General features: G+C 44.0%; 1 protein-coding gene across 2 annotated transcripts in view; it reads right to left on the minus strand.

The window, feature by feature from the left end:
* Positions 1-5,276, minus strand: part of LOC144170552 (uncharacterized) — a 43,841-nt gene extending 38,565 nt beyond the window's left edge. The window contains exons 1-2 of one of the 2 annotated variants that reach the window (XM_077700413.1): positions 5,062-5,276; positions 4,344-4,541 (exon numbers count right to left, since the gene is read on the minus strand). The gene's annotated coding sequence lies outside the window, so the exon portion shown is untranslated. The remainder of the gene's footprint in view (positions 1-4,343; positions 4,542-5,061) is intronic. The other variant, XM_077700412.1, reaches the window with a different exon arrangement.
* Between the last annotated feature and the right edge of the window lie 903 nt (positions 5,277-6,179).

A 6,179-nucleotide genomic window follows, 5' to 3' on the forward strand; every position in this document is an offset into this window, starting at 1 on the left:
ACAAGTTCCTGTGCAAAGTGCAAGGAGTTGGCACTGGTTAATACCATGAAACCGTACCGAGTCAGCTTCTCTATCAAGTGAACTACCCACCTAGGGCTGGCAGCAGAGGAAAAACTGAGACCTTCTCCAGATAGCTGCATGCCACGCATCGGGACATTACGATTTTTTTTTTTAATCCCCAAGACCAGTTTCAAATTGAATGTAACCTAATCTGTTTGTAATGAACCCACCCTCCCCTCCCTTTCCAATACAAAGTGCAAACAGATGCGCTTCAATACCAACCAGCATAAACTACAGTTGTCCAAATAAGCTGCGTTCAAGACATCTTTGTATAAGCCCCACTTTAAATGGTATGGCAATTTATTGAGGCCAACCGGATGACTCAACCCTCAGTACTATAGTATAAAAATGGTTGAAACACCGAAGCTGACTGCCCGGAAAGCACAACAGCCACCATCACTGCCTACTAAGATGAAGTAGAGGCCAGAAGAAAAAAAACTTTTGAATGCCTTAGTCCCTTGCAAGCAATAGCATTTGCATCCTTAGTAGCCAATATACAACATGATTTCAGAGTTAATATTAGTGTTTAATACTTGTGCTTGAGTCGCAGTGTCACAAATTGCATATTCTACGTTTATAATGTTTTTTATACAAAGGGGGACCTTTACCAACAAGAATTTGGCTTATTTATAGGACATGAAATCTATTTAAAACGCAAGGACAATTTCTTTCCCCTAACGAACCTATCCCAAATTTAAGCTAAACACTAATGTTCCTTTATCAAATTTCTTCTTCTGGGAGGCATACAATTTCTCTTATTTCACTGCAAGAATTACCGACATCCAACTAAATAATCTTAATTATATCGTAGATATGCACACAGAACAAGTCTGCTCACTACGGTAACCAGAGCTATGAACACGATCCAAAATACAAGAGCTGCCACAGAGTGCCCCAGGCAATACTCGCTGTTTTTCATGACACTTTGCACAAACAGCCCCTTGCACATACTCCAACCACACGCACCTTTCGAGTCAAGCCTCACATGTGCCGCTATAATGAAAGCTCACTTGCAGGAGTGCAAATACCGTCCTCTTTTCAAAGCTGCAGAAACATCCCTAAATTTCTAGCTGGCGCTTTTGATGGAGAATACAACGTAAAAAAAAAAAAAAAAAGCGCAAACATAAAAATTACATTAACCCAAAAATGTTCGTCAGAACAAGAGGGCAGAGAACAGCTGTTCTATTTCCTGCTCTGCCACCCGTAGCCTGCTGTGCAAGCACTCGCAGCTGGTTGTGACCCCCTCGACACGTTTTCGAGAAAAAAAAAAAAAAAAGGAACTCTAGTGCAACGTAGAGTCAGTGCCGGGCATTGGGCTCTGCACATCAGATAGCAGAACTAACAGAACCATGAGATGTTGAAAATAAGTTTTCTCTGATACCCCCCCCCCCCCTCCCCCCCCCCCCTTCCTTTTTCAAAGCTCAGGTCCAAAGCATACCTCCATTAAAATGTCCTTTTTTCGAACACTGCCTTCACTAACATTGGGGAGGGAGCTTAGAAATGAAGAAACTAGACAAGGAGAAAGGGCCCGTGAGATATCAAAAGTTAGAGGGGGACAACATCTAAGAATGACATATTTAAATCAACTTCTTTGAAAAGGTTACTCCGAGATGGCTGAGAAGCAATTGTGGGCTGTAATACAATTCTCGACATTTGGGGGCCATACATACATACGCAATTTTAGTGGCTGGCATATTGAAACTCCACGAGCTGCACAACATGCACCAAATGCTGTGTACAGTGCTGTTACTTCGAATTTTGTTTTTTTCACAAAAATTGGTGCCATACAAGGCCTTCTGTGCGTCAGCAGCAGAAAAATCACCCAACCTCACTTCGCAAGATTTGTGCAACGATGCTCCGTGTGGGGAATTTCAATTTTTTTTTTTAGAATTTTCAGCTGTAATTTTGGCCAAAAGGAGAAAATGAAATCTTTTAATAGATGTAGGGAATTGTAGGAGACTTGGAGTAAAAAAAAAATAATATCAGTAAAGCGGACCTCACATCATTCATTAGTTTTATTTTTAAAAAGTTCCCTTACACTTCCTCAAATTTGTGTTCAAATATCCGCAGTCGTGCTTGCGCACGCCACAAGCATCCCAGACCGCTTCCAATCCAGTTCGCAAAACAGGAGGGAGCATAGAAGAATACTTCATGAGAATGAGCTAGTAAAGCATGAAGCTGCGACGGGTGAAGGGTAGAAGTTTGTTTGCATGTATTCCTGCGCGAATTTGAAGGTGCACCACAGTCTGCATGCTGTAAACAACAGATGGTGCCCGCAGTCCCAACGCTGTGCTAATATCGCCTAATTACCCAACAATGAATGTCTCGTTCTTTTTCATACGGGAAGACTTAAGTTAGCGCTTTAGCATGCAAAGCAAGCATGCTGCTTGGTACAAAACGTGAAATGCATAGCCGAATGCTTCCGAGGGGCAGATGTAGTGGAATTTAGTTTACGCTGAAACTTTGATTCTGTGAACAGCATCTGTGTTCGGACGGCTACGCAAAGTAGACATAGGTGGCACTGACGAATGCCCAAACCCGAACAGGACAAGAATGCAAGGAAATTTGCAGGGAATTTTTCGAAAACCTTTCTGGGAAACACGCCACAAAAAAGTGAATTCCTGAACCTAGAAATGGGAATTCTCTGCAGCACGGAACATCACTGGATTTGTGCCCTTTATCGAAAAATGAAATTAATGGTATCATAAGCCGGGACAATCCTTTTTCCCAACACCCCAATGCGCTTTAGCAGTCAATAAATGGGCAACATGTCACATTCACGTTGAGAATGCCATTATACAAGTGCACCCTTAGGTGCGGCCAAACGAGGCTACTTTGCTGTTGCTATGTACAGTCGTCAAAACTGTTAACAACAACAAAACACGAGGTGCCTTCCTACGCCCAGAGTGGCAGCTCTTGATATCTACAGCCGCATCTTTGGCGCCTGGTTATCGGCCCTCACGATGCTGCCCTACTGCACTCGGGTGCTTCAGCGCATGCGCTCAGCCTGGCTTAGCAGCCCGAGCGCTATCGTAAACTGCCGCTCTGTGCATACGCTGGCACCTCGTTTTTTGTTGTTAACAGTTTTGACGACTGTACAGGGTGGTCCACTGTTAAAGCTGTAAGGTTCACATGCTATGTACAAATGTTGCTTTGCACTGTCAAGGTACATGCATTCTTTTAGAACAAAATAAGTGTATTTGCCAGCTTTGAAAGTACTTGTTCCCTCATACCATTCTCACTGCCTATGCCCACTTTAACAACCACAGGGATAACTAGCATGTACAACTTAAACGTGAACAAGCAAAACATCACTGTTAACCATAAAATTAGCGGTAATAAATATTTGGAAGGTTCAGATAAATCAAAATGCACTACAAACCATGATACCATTACGGTAATGGGTCTGGCAAGCACAAACTGTCCAAAATGCTTTTTTTGTGCCTTTTATTATGGATAACTAAAGCTCTTCTTTAGACTACTGCTCAACAGTAAAATAACGAATTACACGGGTTTGGTGGCAGCACACTGCAGCCAAAAAGATGCCTTCCACAAATTCTCTTTGGTGTCTCTTTAAAGGGATCATTGATTGATTGATTGTAGGGTTTAACGCGCCAACACAACGCAGGCGATGAGGCGCACCGCAATGGAGGGCTGCGGATTAATTTTGACCACCTGGGGATCTTTAACGCGCGCCGAAATATCGTACACACGGGCGTTTTTTGCTCATCGCCTCCATCAGAAAAACGGCCGCCTCAGCCAGGAAACGAACCTGCGATCTGGTGCTCAGCAGTGCAACGCTTTACCCACTGAGCCACAGCAGATTTTAATGGGATCATGAGGGCCATGAGGCTGATGCTCTAACAATGCCTCCAACGGTCACTCAGAAGTGAAGATGTCGATGCAGTGAGCGCCGACGACTGTGCCAAAATGCGAATTTTCGAGGCACAACCTCACTGTGTCCTGACCCAACATGTTCAGAAGCCATCCTGAAGAGCAATGTGCAAGCATCTCATGTTCCCCTTTACAGTGGGCCACCCTGTAGTTTACACGGCCAAGATATATAGCACTGCAGCTGAACAGAAACATCCAAAGCATGTCTAAGTAAAGCAAAGCAGCATCACTGCAATCTGACTGCAGTGCATACAATTACTGCCTGGGCAGCAGCACGTGGCTCTTGCTAAACGTTAAACACGGACACAGCATCGAATGAGGTCACACGTTAGAACACCACAAGATTCTAAGGAAAAAAAATCGCACTAAGAACAGAGGCGTCAACGTACCTGTGGTCTAGTTTGCCGCTTAAAAGACCAACAAAGCACATCATGAACCACACAGCGTCGTGTGCCTACCACTCAGTCACGTAATACCTAAGCGATTATTATGTGTCCATTCCATTTTTCTTTGTCTTTTGCAGTCAAACAAGGGACACCGACTTGCATTGCATTTGCCTACAACCATATTCGAAATATCAGCTGAATCTGAAACAGGTCAAAATAACATTGCAGGAAACGACGCATTTCTCCCAAGCACCGTATTTCTGTACCAAGGGGGATAAAACGAAAAAGACAGGGGTAGAATTCGGAAGATATCGCATGCACACTGTCACGAAATCCTGCGAAATCTAACTGAAATCTAACTGTCCGCAACAGGGCAACTGCAGACCATGAGCTAAAAGTTATCAACACAAAAACTATCGGAACGGTATTTTTCCACCACTTGTGTTCTGACGTGCTATTCGAAAGTAGGAGGAGCCGATACTATGGTGCTCCGTGACGAGTCTTGCAAAGCTTGGAAAAAGGTGTGGCCACTTTGACAAACAGTTGCATTATTGACTAATACCACAAAGCAAAGTACGATAACACAGCGTCAAAGTATTCAAAAGCAACGGAAATCGCAGTGACGCATTTATCTAATGTCTAATATGGAGGTTCCAAAGGAACGCGATATTAGGCTTAAAAGAACCGTCCATTTTGCTGAATCGTACGTAGCACAGCTTACCTAAGCGCAGGCGGTGGCAGAAAGGCGTGCCGTGTGTCTAACGAAGAAAGAGGCAAACAAGGCGCACGGTCATTCAATGTGCGCTAGCTTCCAGGTGGAATCCCAATAACTCGACGTTAGGAAGAATCTTCCCAAGCCTGTTTACCCGCTCCACGTCCATCAATGCCCAACACAGAGTTCTTTAGTATGCAGTTCCCAAACTTCATGCAACACCCATGTATCAAAAAGGAACCCCAGATCGACGTCCTTTCGACTCTTGCGATGTCGGAAATGACGTTTGCGCTGCCGTCTGTCCGAAGTAAGTTGAACTATCAACTAACGCATTGCGACACAACTAGTACACATTAAACAAACTAAAACGTTAGAAGAGCCACTTATTATTGCTAAAATAATCAAACCAGTTTTTTTATTTTTTATTCAAACAAATTTAGGTTTAAAACGCTTAAAACGTTTAGAAAAAGTTGCTTATTTTTCACCGACAGACGTCACCCCAGTACGCAGTTTCACAAGGACAAGGAGGAAAAAAAAAAAAACTTTGTGCTTCAGCGCTTCAGTTTTGTGTTTGATACACTTTTTCTACCGATGTTCCTCTTGTGGGGTTCTTTTTCGGTTCCTCACATGCAGCGCCTGTTAATTACCGTACTTTAAATTCATAGAAAAAAATTTTAGTTCAAGCTGCAAGTTTAAGCAAAGATGCCTAGAGCAAAGACAGTCAAAAGACTGCCCCGCAAATTCCCGCGTTCCGTGGTGGGCACGGCGCTTGCGAGCGTCCGCATGTAGCCACGTAGCATGGTCCGTGGCCGGTAAGATTAGCGTGACGTCACCAGGAAGAAAAATAATGGGCCTCCTCGATTATCAGTCCCGGATCGTCCGCGGACTGCCCGAGACGCGATCCGGCGTTCGATTTTTCCATGTATTCTTATGGGACTTCCGGTCTGAAGGCAGTCCCCGGACTCCCGCGGACCGTCCAGGAGACTACTTCCAGGAGTGGTAAATCGAGGATCCCCAATGTGACCTCACCTTTTATGACGTCAGACCCATTGCAAGCCGTCCTCAATTAGGTAAACAAAAACACTTTTGTACGACAAAACATGTGAAAGAAAATGGTTTAGTTGGTT

This window comes from Haemaphysalis longicornis, unplaced genomic scaffold, assembly GCF_048455015.1.
Source record: "Haemaphysalis longicornis isolate Haplotype H1 unplaced genomic scaffold, Haemaphysalis longicornis Haplotype H1 scaffold_2, whole genome shotgun sequence".
NCBI lineage: Eukaryota > Metazoa > Arthropoda > Arachnida > Ixodida > Ixodidae > Haemaphysalis > Haemaphysalis longicornis.